Source organism: Diadema antillarum, unplaced genomic scaffold, assembly GCF_040938485.1.
Source record: "Diadema antillarum isolate AM-2024a unplaced genomic scaffold, OU_Dant_1.0 seq00000248_RagTag, whole genome shotgun sequence".
Lineage (NCBI taxonomy): Eukaryota > Metazoa > Echinodermata > Echinoidea > Diadematoida > Diadematidae > Diadema > Diadema antillarum.
This window is the reverse complement of record NW_027271292.1, coordinates 2,886,534-2,904,200: the sequence shown is the minus strand read 5'-3', so window position 1 is coordinate 2,904,200 and position 17,667 is coordinate 2,886,534.

The window sequence follows — 17,667 nt, the reverse complement described above, 5'->3', positions numbered from 1 at the left end:
GTGCAAGACATATTTTCAACAGTATTGAAGAGTGCGTTGCCATAGTTATATTCACAGCGCATTGTGGCCCTATAATACGCATCATGTAAAAGGCTTTTGGATCTTCTGAAGTTTTAAAGCAATTACAACAAAACGGTACACATAATATTGACCTTAAAGTAAAAGTGCAAGAAACATTTCTCATCAAGAGCAGAAAGTGCGTTGCCATAACCACAGCACATTATGTCCTCCAAATCTGGTAAAAGGCTTGCACATCAAACCACCTCTCCAGATTTTAAGCAATTCAAGCCAAATTTGGCACTTGTTCAAAACACCTTTTTTCAACACTAGCGGAAAGTTTGTTGTCACTGAATAGTATATATAATATATAAGCCTACATAAATGGCCCTCAAAACCAGGTAGAAGGCTTGCGGATAGACGTACTCGTTCCGTTTTTGAGCAAGTCAAACAAAATTTTGCGTAACCAGTGATAACGTCGAGCTCAACGTGAAAAATGTGCAAGACACATTAACAGAATAATGGAAAGTGCCTTGCTGTCTGAACAGTGCATTATGACCCTTAAAATCAAATGAAAAGCTTCCTGCTCGAACTACTTCTCCAGGTTTCAAGTGTTTAAAAAAAAATTGACACACGTGTTGACCTCGAATGAAATTTGTGCAAGACTCTTATCGCGGATATCTAGTATATTGCCTTGGTAACAGTGCATTATGGTCCTCAAAATCATGTTTCAAAGGGCTTGCCGATCGAACTTCTCCAGATTTTCCAGCGATTTACAAGGAAATTGGCACACGTTGAAAACTCGATGAAAAGTTGTGCTGGACAATTTTTCAGAAGTCCTGAAGAGTAGGATGTCATGGTAACAGCACACTGGCAAAAGATCACGAAGTTTAAGATCGCGATCTTTAAGATCTCGAAGTTTTGCCAGTATGACCGCAAACATCCCGCGTAACTTTTCGAGGAACTTCTCGCGAAACTTCCCACTCAAACTAGGAATATTTCCCGGACCCTTGCCAGTCATGCCAATCATGAACACGATTAACTGAAACTTTGCAAAGTTTGTCACATGACAAGTACTCAGAGGTGCCTCCGAAGGGCGCGGCCTTTGTGATGGACAGGTGTTCATTGTTACGTCACAATCACTAGCCATCAGATGGCGTACTCTCTCGTCTTTCTTGCGCACGCGCACTAGACTGATCCAAGCTGTTGGTGTGGACGGACGGCGTGTTTTTTTTAGACGGCACAGATTGGGGAAACTAAAAATCTATCGGGGACCCTATCCCTAAACCTAACCCTAATCCTAATCCTAACCCTAACCATCAAACCCTAACCCTAACCCTAACCCTAACCCTAACCCCAACCCTAACCCTAACCCTAACCATAACCATAACCAAAAACCCTAACCCAACGTTTTTCCCATAGGTTTAACACGCGCCATGCCCCAATCTGTGCCGTCTTAAAAAAAATTGCGGACGGACGACAAAAGATCGATAAGATTTCGCTGGACCGCGGCTATTGTGTGTAGGCCTACTCTGAGGTTGGGTGTCCGGTCGGTTGGTCGGTCCTTTGCGAAATCTTGTGGATCGAACTACTCCTTTAGTTTTTAACCCTATTAAGCCCAAGCTATTCTGACCCCTCGCAGGCCCAAGGGGGGGGGGGGGGGGGGGGCACATTGGCCTCCTATATAACTTTTTTTATTATTTGATGTATCATCGTCATATTTGGCACATGGGTAGAGTAACTCATACTCTACATGACCGTACATTTGAATTTTGTCAAGGTCACCCATGGAGGGCGCTGTTTAACAAAATATAAAGAAATACATAAGAAATATGCCAAAAACATGATTTTTCCGTCTAATTTCTTTATCCCCATTATACATGTCTTATTATAGACCAATCATCTTCATATTTGCCACAAATGATGAGCAAGTGGAATCTTATTATTTGTTATAGTTGAAATTTCTCAAGGTCACCACAAGGGGGCGCTATTCATATCAACATAAAGAAGTAGGCCTACATTATGAGACCCGAGATGAAATGTTTGGGATGGGTACATGCAGTTGTGACATTTCATATTTGCATAATAGTGGAATTTTGAGATTGCAAATTGATGATAACTAAACTAATGATATTAGAGGCATAACTTGGGTGAAGGAATAAATATAACACAAAATAGAAGGGCAACCTTTAGAATATATTATTGTTTCCAATTATCTCTATTATATCTATTGTTTTATACCTTTGTCACATAAAAACAAAGGAAATAATAAGAAAAACTTTCCACAACCATAATTACTTCAAGTTTTGCTCCTTCAACAAATTTCAGCCAAGAAACACCCATTTCATACACTGTAATGCTGTTAAATGAAATGGGAACAGAAAAAAATGCAAAATTTGACTGACATGGTTGTCAGTTTATGGTTGCCATGGCAATCAGCAACATCAAATATAGCTAACTTATACATCAAAATGTTCGCAATAAGATTTTAGGAAAAGTCACCAAATTTGGTTGAAATCGTATAAAGGGCTAAGGAGTGGCAAATGAAAATCTGGTAGGGGGCACAATGTGCCCCCTCCCCCCGGGCTTTATAGGGTGAAGCAATTAACCTGAAATTTGGCACGTATACCGGTATGTGACCGCTATTACAAGTGATGTGCCAGACACAACCCGTTAGTTTCGAGTAATGTTTTAGCATGGTAACGGCAAAATTTTCATAATAATCAGACCAAAATGTGGATCGAACTATGCACGCACACAGTTTTAAAGCAATTCAGTTGAAGTTCGGCACATGAGACCATCAAATCCATGTATATAGTATGTCGCTGTGCAAGACACATTTTTGGTGATTGGCAAGAAACGTGTTGCCATGGCAACATCGTTCTTATACAAATCATGCAAAATTTGGGGATCCTCTTTCTCTGTTTTGAGCATTTGAGTGGAAACTTGGGACATAATGATTGTGATTACAGTTGTGCAAGACCCCGGTGCAAGACAAAATTGTTCAAGTTTGACTGAAGTGCATTGCGATGGTTACAGTGCATGACTTGTATGGCTCCCAATTAGGGGAAAAAAAAACCCCTTGTAGATGTAACTTCTCAAGTCTTTACGCAATTCACATGAACTTTGGTAAACTTTTTCAACTTGATGAAAAGTTGTGCAGGACAAATTTATAAGAGTAGCGGAACGTTTGATACCATGGTAACAGCGCATTATGACCCTCAAACCTGGAAAAATCCTTGCAAATTGAAATTCTTCTCCAGTTTGTACACGATTCAGAAAAAAAAAGAATGATGCGCGCGGTGATTACACCGTCATGAAATGTTTCTAGTTTTCCTTCCAAAGAGTAATATATCAGCACTTTGATAACTGAATTCTTCGTCTACACAAAATAATGAATATGAATTATTTGTAGTTAGATATGAAGCCATATTTTACTGGTGTTGGTGCAGAGTTTAAAGAAGATTCTTGTCCTCTGAAATGGTGTAAAGAGGAGAAATTTTCACGATTACGATGAAACGGGGGCACGTTGTGACCATTATCCCCATGCATGGAGTTGAGTGACATCTACTATAGGCAACTTTCCAATAGCGAACTAGGAATGTTAGCTTCATTGGAACAATAGAAGTGTACGTGTGCGTTTGTATGACCGTGTATGTGTATGTGTGTGTATGTGTGTGTGTGTGTGTGTGTGTGTGTGTGTGTGTGTGTGTGTGTGTGTGATGTGAACGTGTTCTAATATTACAATAATTAATCACTATCCTTTCTGCAACCCCCTGGGATGGTCTGCCAGGGCAGGCAACTCTGTGACTGTGTATAACCGATATTAATAGGTCTCACCATCCGCATCACACGAAGATCCATGCAGTGAATTTAAACCTCAGCCTTTGGACGTGTGTGAACGCTTATTCTCTCTCAAAATAAACAATACATATACAATATTCCAAAACATGCGTCTCTAATACATATCATATTGTTGTGTATTGGTCATGAATGACAGAGGCACCCTAAGACCAGATACCTCAATGGAACATGGAACACTTGGAACATAATGAAACCCCTCTCCAATACAGGTTGTTGTGTGATCGAACAGTAGCTGCATCCCAACGTGGGCTTAGAGCATACTTAGAATATGGACCTACATGTGTAGGTCCATGCTTAGAATAAGCCCACGAATGTTGAAACCGAAAGTTCCATCCTCAGAAATTGCATGGGATGAGAATTGGTCGCCTCGTCATGCCCATGGCATCCATTCTCGGGTTTGCCAACATCGATCACGAGGGGAAATAATCAGACGTTGATGGACGTCGCATTCGTCCACCTGCCGCTGACATCACAGACGCGAAGCAGGTCACGTGCATTGGGCAACAGGGAGCTGTAGATTTTTGCGACGCGGACGTTCAGAGGGAGAAAAAAGAAAATAATGGTCTGCACATGCGCAACATTGCTTACCAAAATAGATCTCGCGTCGTCTGAGTTTTCACTGTCGGTTCTGGGCCATTGTAGCGTCTGCTCAAATTCACGACGCAGAGAGATGCACTGATCGTATGGGGCGCCATTTTACTTTGTCTAGGCTGCGTCTTCGCGTAATCTAAAGCTACTTTGCAACACGACGCAGGTAGAGCGGAGAACGGTCAATGCAGTCGTCGTCTGAACGTCCGCGTCGCGCTATCTAAGGCCGCGTTCATGCGAATTTCGTAGCCAGAATCACAAACATGAATCATGATTCAAAACGGCGTTTCAAATCACGGTCTCAGCGGCAGAGCGTTCATGCGGGCTTTCGCAACGCTGATTCTGGCTCTGCTCATCCTTTGCCACTGCGCATCGCACTGCGCAGTTTGACCTTGTCTCTGCAACTCGAGCCAGACCTCCTTATGCCAACTGATCAGTCAGTTTATTATAGGCCTTTACGTTTTTATTTCGGTGAATACTTTCCAATAAGCTGTGGCATTCAGGCTCTGCCCACAGATCGAGGAATAATCTTAATTCTTCGTCTCTCCAATTGTTTCCCTTGGTAGACACAGCGCTGCAGCCATTACTATTATCAACTCAATCGGAGAGTAATTACATGTATTATTATATTAAACAGCTAGGTACTGGCATTGATGTAAACAAACAAGTGCAAGTATGGTACCGAAACACACGATTCATAAGACGTATACAAGCGCGCGAACAGAACAAGAAGCTGTGGGATACCCCATGAGACACGCATGCGCACAGCGCACAATGACGTCATAGAATCATGATTGAAATCACGGTTGCGTTCATGCGGTTTCTGCGATCGTGATTCTGGCAGAATCATGATTCAAAACGCCCCTTTTTCCGCGTTTCAGATCGGCGTTTTGAAACGCATTTAAATGGAAAAATCGCATGAACGCAACGCAACTAAACACGTTTAGCGACTAAACGTGTTTAGAAACGCAATTCTAGTTTCGCATGAACGCAGCCTAAAGCTCCCTGATTTGCAAAGATGAGAGCGTCAGCAGCTGTGCCTCATGACAGTTGTAACACTCACTTATGCTATCACGTTATGTTCAGTCAGGGAGGTGGAAGAAGTTTGTTCCACCTCCCTGGTTCAGTGTTATAAGTTTTGCTTACTTTCGTATACATGTATTGATTAAAGGGATGAGTATTGGTGGATATGAGAATTGGACTTTTCAGTTTTTGCAAGATACCAATAAAACACTTGTGAAATAGTGCAGAGCATACCATTTTAAGAGGACTAAAAGTTTATTTGAGGAAAATCGGGTTTGAATTGACTGAAACATCCAAAAACAAAGTAAAACAAAGTGATCGTAATAAAATGTGGGTCCCACACTTTATTAGAATAGCTCTGTTTTGGATACATGTATCTCAGCCATTTCAAAAACAATTTTCATCAAATAAAGGTTGAATTCCTCATGAAATTACATGCTCTTTCATATTTCATAAGAGATTTCTCATTATCTCACCGAAAAATGTTAGAAACCTGAAATTAGGTCTCAACCAAAACTATACGATCCCTAATAAGTTTTGGGTTACGTAACTAAACATTTCGTTTAAATGCTGTTAGTATGCATGTCAGTACGAATAGAACCGGTAATGATGCTTCACATCAAAACAAATGTATGCACAGGGTGATCATGGAGAAGAGACTATACTACACCTAATATACGATTTTTAAAGGCCCTGTCACACCTTTCCGGGTAGCGTATCCGGGTAAGCTACGCGGATTTGTTGCGAGTAGGGATTTTTCCAGCACGCAGGAGAATTTTCTGCGGGTGGACAAGGATGTTGGCGAGTTCCGTACTTGCGTCTTACTACTATACGCGTGCTATCTACCTGCTACTTGCGTGTATTCCGTGTGACCTGCCTGAGAGCTTTGAAACCGATCCATTTTCAGCTACGCGAAGTACCTTGGTGGGAGTTACCTGCGAGGTGCTGCCGCCAAGGGCCTCCTACTGGTGTTTTGCGTGCACCTCTGCAGGCAACCCCCCGCGACTCACCCGGAACGAGTTTTTGAGCATGCTCAAGGCCTTGTCACATCGTGTCTGGGAAAGCCTTGCAGGTTGACTTGCGGGGAAATTTTTTTTTTTGCTACCCGAACCTCCCAGCAGTTGGTCCGCACCTGACAGTACCTAGCGCGTATCTCGCCCATTGTTGCCCGGAGGTGCGCACGCAAGTCCGATTGATCCGCAGCCAAGTTTTGAGCATGACCAGTAAGAGGCCCTTAGCGGCAGCACCTTGCAGGCAACCCCCACGCAGGTACTTCGCAGCTGTAACGCGGGTACTTCGGAGTTCCCGTATGCGGCCAAGATAATGACATTCTGTGGGACTTCTGCCATTCCTTCAGAAGGATTCCTTCACCGAGTTGTCAGCCCTCACTCGCCTCCCATGCGCCTGACACGCAGGTCACACGGAAGTAGAACGTAAGTAGCATGGGTCCAGCAGGTAAGACGCATGCGAAACTTGCCCAAATCCTTGTCCGCCTGCAAAAATTGTCCTGCATGCTGGAAAATCCCCACATGGGCGCAACAAGCCCGCCTAGCTTGCCCGGAAAGGCGAGACAGGGCCTCTGAAAGTTACTTATTTAGTAACCTTGGGTGAATGAGACTTGCGTGAGCAACCCCTGGTAACTACGGGTGAGATACGTGCTAGGTAATGTCATCTGCGGGTCATCTGCGGGACCTCCGGGTAGTAAAAATTGTTCTTCGCAAGTCGCACGCAAGACTTGCCCGGAAAGGTGCGACAGGGCCTTAAAGGCTGTAAAACAAAACACAGAATGGATCGGCCAGCCCATGGCATGACAATAAAGTAACAATAACAATTGATAGCAATAAGAAATAATGCAAAATAACTGATAATATTTGGGAAACGATAAAGGTGGCAAAATTGATTTTCAAACAAGTAGGGCCTACATGAGATGGAAATTGATATTAAGAAATTAAATGATAGTAATCATAAAAGACAAAAAGAATTACTAAAATGTTACAAGTGTTCAAATCATACTGGGACGAATACTTATTCAAATTGTGGCAACTTTGTGCATGACGATGGTAGTACTGGTCTGGCTGTTGTCTATGCATCAGTGACGTGCTTCAAACAATAACACAAATTTTACATTTTCGAGTTGTGATTGGTCACGTATTTTTGCAAAGAAACAACAACAACAACAACAACAACAACAACAACAACAACAACAACAACAACAACAACCAAAACCCGAAGGTGTGGGCCCTATTGTACATTCTGCGATTGCGCGAGTGGGAATTCCCACAGAATGTAGGCCCACATTACAAAATATTATATTGATTGCCTAACGGCGCCAACGACATTATTGCACTTTGAAGGTACAGGGAGGTGAAACGTAACCAGGTGGGCTCCATGATGGTGTGTACGTGAAAATTAGTAAAGAATAAATGAACGTTGTTTAGAACTGTTCACAGGATTGACTTTGATAGCCACAGAAGACTGTCACTTGTAACGTGTGTTACCACCGACCGAATCACCGAGGCCCTGAACTGGATGAACGCCATCCATACTATCAAGATGAAAAACCAATTTGGAATCTAGCATAGTAAGTATAGGACCTATGTATTGTCATTATGTCACTGTAGACATGCCTGCTACCGTTGTCCCGATTAAGCACATTATGACCGCTACAAAACAACGCTATACAACCCATCCCTACCCCTCCCCCTCCCCCCGGAAAAAAAAAATAATGTGCTACGTAACGTGAATGCAAGACTGCTGCGAAAGTTTAACAGCGAAACCTTGTTACTGTCTAATCTGTTGCTGATGGTGAGAGTAAGGAGATGGGATCATGCCGCTGGACATAGTCAATGACCAATCAACTTTGCGCATTGAAGTTGCTATGCCGTCAATGGCCGTTGTGGTGCAGTTCTCACGATCCACAAGTATATTGGCCCTAAGATGTGGAACAGTCTCCCAAATAATATTAAGCAGTGTGTCTCTATATCTGCATTCAAGAGAAATTATAAAGAATATGTTGTAAAATCATATACGTGCAATAATGCCTTCCTGTAATAATTCCCTTTATGTTAATATATATATATATATATATATATATATATATATATATATATATATGGTTTTCGTTTTGTCTTGTTTTGATTTGTTTTGATTTGTTTTGTTCTTTTGTTTTGTATTGTGTCATTATTGTTACTGTTTACTAGGGAGAAGCCTTGACAGGTCAACGGCCTTTGCTTCTTCCTCCACACTCTGTATTACATAATGATTGACATGTTGTCCTGCATTGTTCATTCTTTTTTTAACCAGTTGTGCAAGTTGTGGAAATAAAACATAACTTTTTCGGCATTCACATCATATTGGTGTGGCATGTAATTACAATTGAAATCACCTAATATAATACAACTCATATGTTCCGAGAGAGCAGAGTCCAAAGTCCTGTCTAATTCGTCAAAGAAATCGACGTGAGAATTCGGAGGTCTGTAAAATTCCCCTACAAGGATGGAAGGCTTATTTGGATAATGCAATTCAAACCAAAGGCATTCTAAAGTAGATGAATTCAAATCGTCTCTTATTTTATAGTTGAATCTTTTGGAAAATCAGCCACACCGCCACCATGTCTTGTACGGTCTCTACGTAATAGGACATAATCATCGATATGCAATTCAGAATCATCAATCATGGAATCACAAAATGTCTCATTCAAACCAATGACATCAAGTGATGTATGTCTCAGAAGTAATCTAAGTTCATCAATTTTAGAAATCAAACTACGAATATTCAAATGGGCAAATTTTAGACCCCTCTTTCTGAGCGGAGGAATTGAACCATTCATCAAATTATTAATTTTACTTTTGATTAGTTCATGTGGTCGCTCCTGAAGAGCATTTTGTGCTTCGCCAGTGTTAACACTATCATTGCAATTCAAATTTTCGGTGCAAACTTTCAAAGCACTGTTAGAAATTGGTTGTGGTTTTGACTTCAATAAACGAGAACCCGCGCAGTGTTCACCGAAGTTAGAGCGGGAGGTTAACAGCATGTTGCCGTCACGAGACGTAGATGATAGTGCCACCCCTGTTGAGCTTTTGTCAGTGGAAGCCACGGGTGTTGATATCACCAACTAAGAAAATAGACTGAACATTTTTCTGAATACAGTAATAACATAACACAACGGTGAGACACAGGACGTGCATGAATGTTATTCTGACTATCAAATCGATCGGTGTTTCGAACTTATAGATACAATGTATAAGTTTTCCGATATAGACCTACACATTGTACAATTTTGCTTTTTAGAGCAAACTTTGTATCCAAACAGATATCTCGAGTTCTACCTGACCAAACTGGGTCAAAATTGCACAAAATGTTTCCAAAGTGTACAAAATCACCTTGTGGGATGATTGAGGGTTTCAATGTCGTAGCTCAGGGCCCTGAGGTGGCTCAGTCAATATACGTAATATCTGCCTTGAATGGCTCAGGTTTGGGCGAGGGTTCAAATCCTATTAAGTGAGTATTGCTGAGCAATGTTACTTTGTCCCTCGGATAGGGCATACAATCGAGGAGCTACAACGGTGTAGCTAAATGATACAATGGACGCCCCGTGTGTGAGAGAGTCAAAATCCAGGCATGTAAAAGATCCCGCTTCTTTCATCTATCGCAAAGACAGAGCAGGTGCAGAACCCGGTGAAGTGGTCCGTCCCAAATACTTTTACACAATACAATGGGATCCCATGGAAGACCAGCATGTGCAGCTGAATATGGGCTATCTCGCCATCTTGTACAGATGAACGATGAAAACAAACAAACAAACAAACAAACAAACACACTTACGATAACATACGACCGCGTTTGGTACGCTTGTGCATGTGTTAAGAAACTAAAGCCAAATATTGGCGATTATAAGCAAACACATCAGTGATGAAAATTTTGGGAAAATCGGGCAATCGACTCATAACTTATGCATTTTTTTTTTACAGTTTCTATGCTGTTATCGCTGAATAAGTATACCACCTAACTTCATGATGCCATTTGGACCACGATATAAAGACAATAAAAAGAAAAATCAACATTATTATTTTCACTTTCATTGCATAACGAAAGAACTCTTGACTTACCTCTTTCAGAAAGCGCGTGATATTACCCTTAGTGTCAGTAATAAGTTGATGGAATGTGTACTTCTTGAAAATAAGATTTTTTTTTAATTCTCCTCATATTTTCTTTGTTGTCCATAACGACGTCCTGAGGTTACTGTAGTAGTCTTCTTGTCCAGCAATGAAAGCACCGAAACTTAAAAAAAAAAATCTTTTGAATCGATTGTCTCATTTTCCTCAAACTTTCACTGATATTATTTTGTTCTACTATAAATTCTATGATATTACTGTTTTCACTCAATCCTCCTTGATAGTTGACTTTTGGTTTTTCTATAAAAAAAAAGAAAGCTTACTGTTAATGTTTCTCTGTATATCAACCCAGAGCGATCGCAGTGTCAATGGGCGACAACGTCTAGTATCGCTGCGGAAACCCGACTACTTTCCGATATTCGATGTAATCTAAAAGTTGACATGTTGGAAAATATGTTGTGTAGGTTTAAGAAATTGTTTAAGAAATTCTAAGAAAATTACAACTCTGCATAAATGTGCTGTTTTAGGCTAGAATCTTGCAAATGACAAAAATGTAAAACTTTTGTTCATTCTATATACAACGGGGAATGCAACAAGAGCAAAGAGAAGATTCATACGATATCTGCCGTAGTGAAAACACTTCGGATGAATTCGGGAAAATTCGGCAAAGTTTTTGCTGACGTACTGTATAGAATGGACCAATCAAACAGCAGCAGACTATTTTGCCATAACTAAAAACAAAATTCATAAGTGCATTCATTGCTACTGAAGAAGAGGTTAAATTACCCCGAATCAGGCTTATTGTGATATTCTTCTAAAGAAAAAGTGGCACAGAACGCTAATGTACCAGTGCCCAGATTAGAAAACATCACTCGAAAGGCATGCATATTTAAGTTTTTAGAATGCATGGGCCATCGCATTTTCGAGTTTGAAAAGCCCGCCTATAAGATGGTAAAAGAAATGTCCACGATCAGCACGCCATCCGTCGCGGCAATGCCGCAGCGGCTGAATGCATAACCCGAACAATAGCACGGCATAGGGAGCGCTGATCATGACTTTGGCCAAAGTGTTCGGGCGGGCAAGTGCATGAGAGACATGGAAATTTACCTTTTATTTGATAGATTGTCGTTACTGTTGATGTTTTTAAAGGAAATTATTCAAATGACTTGGAAAGTGTAAGAATCACTTTGCATTGGTATGGCATTTAACCTGGCTAAATATCAACACAACGCTCACCCAGGAAAACAGTTACACCTTTGAGTCTGTGCATTATAACACTATAAATGGTCTGTTTTGGCTTGCCGAGAACATTCCAGTGACGTCACAAATATCAGGCGTGTTTGAGTTTCGGTAGGTTTTAGAAATTATTAGTGTTTAGTAGGCTATCTTTGAATTGAGGTTGAGCACATGCTGTTTGGGCCGGCGGAACTTTAGATGTTTGCATGAAGACGAAACTGCACTAGCGCCCTCCTCGATGAGACTTTTCATCAGAACAGTATACCATCAAATCATTCTTCTGCTCATCTGACCTTTGATTTTGATGTTAGTGATGTTATTACCAAAGCACTATCCGCGACATCAGCTGTGGCCATGCTCGTCTATTTGTCTGTCTGTTTGTTTGTTTATTTTTTCCCCACACTACTTACTGTATCCGATATTTCTGGTTTGTTGTCAAGGCGTGTCGTGGGGCGTCGCTGGTTCAGAAAACCCGTCAGAGGTCCGACAAAACCAGGCTAGTAATTACGAGTAACACATGCCCACCCCCTCCAAAACAACATCAACAACCAAATCAAAACAAAGCAAAACATATACAAAACAGCAACAACAAAGCAGTTAGTCATCAAACAAATGCAAAAGTGAACGAAGAAAATTATCACAAGCTCTTAAAGGGGATGGCTAGTATTCGATCAGTGGGAATCAGTGGGAATGCTGGGGGATGAGTGTTCCAATTCTTGTGGGATTCATTTAAGAGTACATTATATATCTGTTGTTGTGTGAAAATTATTTGCTTCCGAACGGTCTCATATTCAAGTAATGTGCAGTTTAATGCTTCGTCATTGTACAGGCATGCTAACCTGGAAACATTAAACTGCACATTACTTGAATATGGGATTTTTTTTTTAGACGTATGATTTTTTTAGACGTCACATATATACAAAAATTACCAGACTAACCCCTTTCCCCCCCCCCCCGCGAAAAAAATCCTCTTCGTCTCCTTGTCCATCTCCATTTCCTAATTCTTCTTTTTTTTTCAAACACTATACGCAAATCCCTCGTGAAGTGTATTGGAATAACATGCCATTAATGGTAGGAATATCTAAAAAAAAAAAACACTTTTTATTCAAGTCAATTCAATTCAATTCAATTCAATTCAGTGTTTTATTTCATTTTTCGACAAAAACATAAACATCACTTTTTTGGTAACAGAAAATAAGGTGCGTAAACTATGTAACATGAAAAGAATGTACAATAATTGTACCACCTTACAATAATTATACACTATCATAAAACTCAAGTGATTAGAAGTAACTAAACAATATGCAAAATTCGAAAAATGGAGGGACCCACTAAAAAGACAAAGTTTTATAGAATGTGGGCCCCTCAGAGGAAAAACATCAGTTGAGAGCAAAGAAAAAGTCTGGAAGCCCACTAGAAAGAGAGATCAACAAAAACATGCAGATATACATACAAATATAAACATGACACGAGACTGGAGTAGGAGTAACAGTACAACGGAGAGACAAAATGAGGCAAAGCTAAAATGATAGAAAAGAACAAAACAGACAAAAACGTTCCACAGAGAGCGATCTCGTAAGAAGTATGTCGAGAGAGTGGGGAAAAAAGTGACGCGAGAAAGAACAGGGTAATAGACATAATAATCGGAGAAATATCGTAGCATTATATGAGTATGATATACAGGAGCTAAAGTATACTTAGCAATCAATACGTGAAAACGTATAGGTTCTTAGAAAAGGAGTTATAATAGCTGATTAATTCTGTTCAGTAGAATTATAAGATTTCAATAAAAAAAAACTTTCAATTTCCTTTTGAATGAATATATAGAGGGGGCATTTTTAATATCGGGATGCATGGAATTCCAATAACTTGGGCCAGTATAGACAAATGTGTTCTTGGCTAAAATCGAACGAAAAAGAGGTAAATGATATTCATTAGAGCGTCGAGATGGATATTCATGGAACGACTGGTTTTTTAGGAACATGGAATGGAAAACATCAGGAAGAGAGTTATTGTTATACAATGTCATGTAACATAAATTGCCCTAAATTAAATAAACACAAATCTCTAAATTCTAACAACTTATTAGAGGCAAACAGTGCATCTGTATGAGAACGTGTGGGAGAATAACAAATAACACGAACAGCTTTCTTTTGTAAAAGAAACACTCTATCCAACAAATTCTGGTGCGTGTTGCCCCAGACTAAAACTCCATAATTAAGGTAAGGCAATATCAATGAAGAGTATTAACACAAGTAATAATTTTTTAGGTAAACACAATTTTAGTCTATTAATAACGCCTATATTACGTGAAATTATATCACAAATATAATCGATATGCAATTTCCAAGAAGGTTTCTCATCTACAATAACACCAAGGAATTTAAAATGTGAAACTCTTTCCAAAGGAGTGTCATCCAAAACTATGTCAGTACTTAAAGTGCCAACAGTATTACTAAAAAGCATATACATGTACAATGTATTTTGTTTTCTGAACATTCAGCGAGAGCTTATTAGCTCTAACCCAATTTGTTGCTTTCTTCAATTCGCTATTAACTTTTTGTACAAGGACATCAATATCGCTGTGAACTAGAAATATATACATTAGTATCATCAGCAAAATGAATAAAAAGAAAGAGCTTCAGATATTTGACAAAAATCATTGATATAAATAATGAATAACAATGGCCCTAACAGACTTCCCTGAGGAACCCCACTTTTAACTTATCTGATCAATGAGTTATCATTTTTAATTGTGACAAACTGTCTTCTATTGAATGAATAACTCTTGAACCACTCCAAGGCCTTCCCGCGTATTTCATAATGTGATAACTTGTAAAGCAAAATAGCATAATTGTATCGAAGGCCTTGGAGAAGTCCAAGAAAATGCTAATCAAATGAGAGTGGTCATCAATTGCATGAGCCACTCTTTCAACAAAACTTAAGAGAGCATGACTGGTACTGTGCTTCTCACGAAAACCAAACTGAGAATTTGTAAAAATTTTATGTTGTTTCAGAAAAATAGACACTGTACAGGATGACTGCAGGTTCCCATAGTACATGTGATAACGAGGTTCATTATCTTGTGTTTTTGTCTAATTTAGAAATAGTACATTAACCAATATCACTACCAATAACGAAAACGCGTATAAAAACTGTACAATTCCTTTGCTTTCTTATCTTTGTTGGGACATTATGAAACGTTAATACAAGATCTGTTTTTAAGCACAATATTATATAAAGAGAGACAAATATATATAATCATATTTATATCGATATGCTTAGCGCCCATGATGGAATATGGTACCTAGTGAATCCCTTTCTCATTTTCATGTTTTTCTACGTGAGGGATATGTACATTTGAATAGCAAGACAAGCAAAACAAGGTGAAGAAATTCGGCTGGTTCCGGTATCGCGGTCAAACTGAATGACGTCACTTTTGGGGAGCGACACGGCGACCCCTTCACAGAAAATTTTGCAAATCGAAGTTCCGTCTTTCCCGGAATACCTTTTTTTTTCTTTCAAAGTTCCCTCATATTGTCATTCAGGAACTTTATTATCATCCGCGGTTACCAAACGCAGTGATAAGGAACATGATATATCAATGGTCGTCACCAAACGGAGTACCTGTACATTGTCGAAGAGAGTGTTCCATTTGAATCTCAGAACATTTTGGTGCCGCGTCAGCCAAAACTAGTCACCACGAATTAAGGGGTTGGTGATTGATCATGGATCAATATTTCATGACGAGATAATATACACGCAGAACAGTTCTCGCAAGTGCAGAGTTCTTTTGAAACACACTTCCACATTTCCTGAAGGTAAGTCAGTTTTGAACTGCATGGATACACAAGATCGATACAAGATAAGATTTTTATACCAGCGTAAGTAAAGAAAACTTCAGTCAAGACTATAAAAACATCAACGATAAGTCATTGGAAATCCCCTCTACGCATCCCGTTTCTCTCCCTCCCTTCAACGCCCTTTGGATAAGGAAGCTATTTCTTGGTTTGGCAAAGTCCACAAGCATGGTTTCTGAACATGCGAAACTGTCGTTATTAACTTAACTCACTGGCTCATTGATCGCTCAGTATATTCCGTGCAAGTCTGTGCTACCATTTCATATCTCTTAGCCTTAAGTCTGTCCCTTTGAAACAAGTTTGCAATAGGAGTGTCTTGAACACGCAAAAATGCGGAAATTAGGTGTTTGTTATTGTTGTTTGCGAGCATGCTGCCACAAAAACATCTAATCCTCTCAACTAGTCCTGAACCATACTAGATGAAGCAGTTCCGAAGGAAAAACACAAAGGTGAGGTATAAACTTTTATATATTGATACAATGTATACCACCATGTGTTGTATATACACTATATAGCTCTATACTATAAACTACCAATGGCAACGTGTTGTGTTCAGAGTTGATAAGAGGAAGCGATGGGCTAACGGATAGACACGCATTTATTTTGTCATGAAGTCCAAGCTTCTCACTGTTGTGTAACTTAGCATACCACCAAAATGAAGATTCGATTCCGTTCAGGACAGATTAGAAAGATGCAGCGAACTGTTATCCGGTTTCAAAAGAGCATGGTGCTATATGATTTACACGAAATGTCTACACAATTTATATCAAGTAACATACATTTACAGATCAAGGCATATACATGTATAATCTTACAATAATTATTTGAAATTCAGGGAATACAGACTGAACTTTAAGTAAATAGTATTTAATGATACAGCTTGGATTTAAATCAGTGTAGGGTATGTCATACGACATGGTGCAGTGTCATTCAAATGGATTTAAATTGCACAATGTGGACCGCCTTTATGATTTTTATTGATAAACGTATTCACGAAAGACGTATACTCTTGCGCTTATTCAACACTTTAATCGATGATCTTTTCATTGTAAGACCTACTATTATAGTCTATAACCAGAAAAAAGTTCAACACGGCATCGCTTGCCATAATCATGTCTTCCTCGAACTTTTAAAAGGAAACTAACAAAGTATTCATTATTATTATGAAAGTGGTGTAAAATTACTCTGAAATACAGTGAAGGACATGTTGATTGTGATTAAGAAACAAATAATATGTTTTCGCGATATCCGTGACTGGAAGTGATTGAGATAACGACGTTGCAATAGCCTATATTATAATATAGTCGACAGTGGTTACATTTTTAAAAGTTTACACTGATTACAGACTATAAATACCGTCAAAAAACAAAAACAAAACAAAACAAAATGGAAAACGGTTATGACCTGTTCGGTTTGGGTGTTGTTGTTTTTTAATATTATTGTTTCTCTTAGGCATGACAGGGGGTGTCTTCAGTACGCCTAACAATAGCTAATTCATACCGACCTATTATATATCAGCATCATTGCACCTGACTCGTTGCATAACCCATTGTATCATCGTTTCGTCATAATCATTTTGAAACCTCCACTCATGGCCGACATATAAGTTACAATTTAAAACCGAATAATGTCTCCCGGATTAGACCCTACAATAATGTGTATAGCTTTTCTATATACGTGTACGTTCCATTAGACTGCATGCCATAACATGAATCACGCATGATTATAAATCCGGGTACATTTCTTAGAAGGGCATTAATTCATTGATAATGCATTTCTTATTCAGCATTTTTGTAGAATCAATCTGAACGTATGTGAAGGTCTTTATTATTGAATCGCAAATCATCTTAGAACCATCCCAGTATGGTAGGCCTATCATACATCAATGTTTTCCCACGACAGGTATAACTCGGTGTCCCACGAACCCATTCTGATGTTGGTAATTCGTGCGAGTTTTCTTTTATAATTCCATACTTTTCATTAGC